The 1,827-nt window shown below is 39.8% G+C and overlaps 1 pseudogene; it reads left to right on the top strand.

The window, feature by feature from the left end:
- Positions 1 to 433: 433 nt before the first annotated feature.
- LOC132417722 (eukaryotic translation initiation factor 2 subunit 3 pseudogene) lies at positions 434 to 1,390 on the top strand (annotated as a pseudogene).
- The last annotated feature ends 437 nt before the right edge of the window (positions 1,391 to 1,827 follow it).

Below are 1,827 nucleotides of genomic sequence, written 5' to 3'. Positions count from 1 at the left end.
CTAGGCAAGATGGCGGTGGGGCGAGGCTGGTGTGACGTTAGTGCAGCCACGCCTTTCTCGGCAAGATCTCTCCACTTTGGATGTTACCAAGTTGACACCACTTTCACATGAAGTTATAAGCAGACAGGCCACAATTAATATAGGTACAATTGGTCATGTAGCTCACGGGAAATCTACAGTTGTAAAAGCTATTTCTGGAGTTCACTCTGTCAGGTTCAAAAATGAACTAGAAAATAATATTACAATCAAACTTGGCTATGCTAATGCTAAGATTTATAAACTTGACGACCCAAGTTGTCCTCGGCCAGAATGTTATAGATCCTGTGGAAGTAATACACCCGATGAGTTTCCTACAGACATTCCAGGGGCCAAAGGGAACTTCAAATTAGTCAGACATGTTTCCTTTGTTGACTGTCCTGGCCACGATAGTTTGATGGCTACTACGCTGAATGGTGCCACAGTGATGGACACAGCTCTTCTATTGATAGCTGGAGTCTTGTCCTCAGCCACAGCTTCTGAACACCTGACTGCTATAGAAATCATGAAACTGAAGCATATTTTGATTCTACAAAATAAAATTGATTTGGTAAAAGAAAGCCAGGCTAAAGAACAGTATGAACAGATCCTTGCATTTGTACAAGGTACAGTAGCAGAAGGACCTCCTATTATTCTAATTTCTGCTCAGCTAAAATACAATATTGAAGTTGTCTGTGAGTACATAGTAAAGAAAATTCCAGTACCCCCAAGAGACTTTACTTCAGAACCCCAACTTGTTATTAGATCCTTTGATGTCAACAAACCTGGCTGTGAAGTTGATGACCTTAAGGGGGATGTAGATGGTGGTAGTATTCTAAAAGGAGTATTAAAGGTGGGCCAGGAGATAGAAGTCAGACCTGGTATTTTTCCAAAAATAGTGAAGGAAAACTCATGGGAAAACCCACCTTTTCCAAAATTGTATTGCTTTTCGCAGAGCATAATGATCTTCAGTATGCTACTCCAGGAGGGCTTATTGGAGCTGGAACAAAAATTAACCCCACTTTGTGCCAGGCTGACAGAATGGTGGGGCAGGTACTTGGTGCAGTTGGAGCTTTACCTGAGATCTTCACAGACTGGAAATTTCCTATTTCCTGCTTAGACGGCTTCTAGATGTACGCACTGAAGGAGACAAGAAAGCAGCAAAAGCTGTCTAAGAATGAAGTGCTCATGGTGGACATAGGATCCCTGTCGACAGGAGGAAGAGTTAGTGCAGTCAAGGCTGATTTGGGCAAAATCACAGAAGTAGGAGAAAAAATTGCCCTTAGCTGAAGAGTTGAGAAACAGTGGCGTTTAGCTGGTTGGCGTCAAATAAGAAGAGGAGTTGACAATCAAACCAACAGTAGACGATGACTGAAGAATTAAATAACAGATTTGGATGAAGTCGTAATTTCTCTTAACAACCTAGGGGTATATTTTCAAAGCAACAGTGAGGACAGCTCATTACCTTAGGAGTAGCTGTAAGATTATTATCATTTTTTGGTGATGAAAATTTAACCTCTAGTACTAAAATAAGGTCTACAATAAAAGTAAAAATTGGCATGATGTTGGATTGAATCTACATTTTACCAGAAATTAATCATTCCCAAATAATGTCTAATTTATACATCAATGAAGGTTTGAAAGGAAACTGCTACAACCAGCCATTGCTGTAGCACACATACCACTGAACCTATTTGAAATAAAATTTTTCTTCTTATTAAAAAAAAAAAAATAAGGAAGTGAAAGCAGGGACCCAAAGAGATATTTCTATCCCCATGTTCACAGCAGCATTATTCACTATAGCTAATAGGT

Source organism: Delphinus delphis, chromosome 21, assembly GCF_949987515.2.
Source record: "Delphinus delphis chromosome 21, mDelDel1.2, whole genome shotgun sequence".
In the NCBI taxonomy this organism is placed as follows: domain Eukaryota; kingdom Metazoa; phylum Chordata; class Mammalia; order Artiodactyla; family Delphinidae; genus Delphinus; species Delphinus delphis.
The sequence above is the reverse complement of the archived record's forward strand: the minus strand, read 5'-3'. Positions and strand labels throughout refer to the sequence as shown.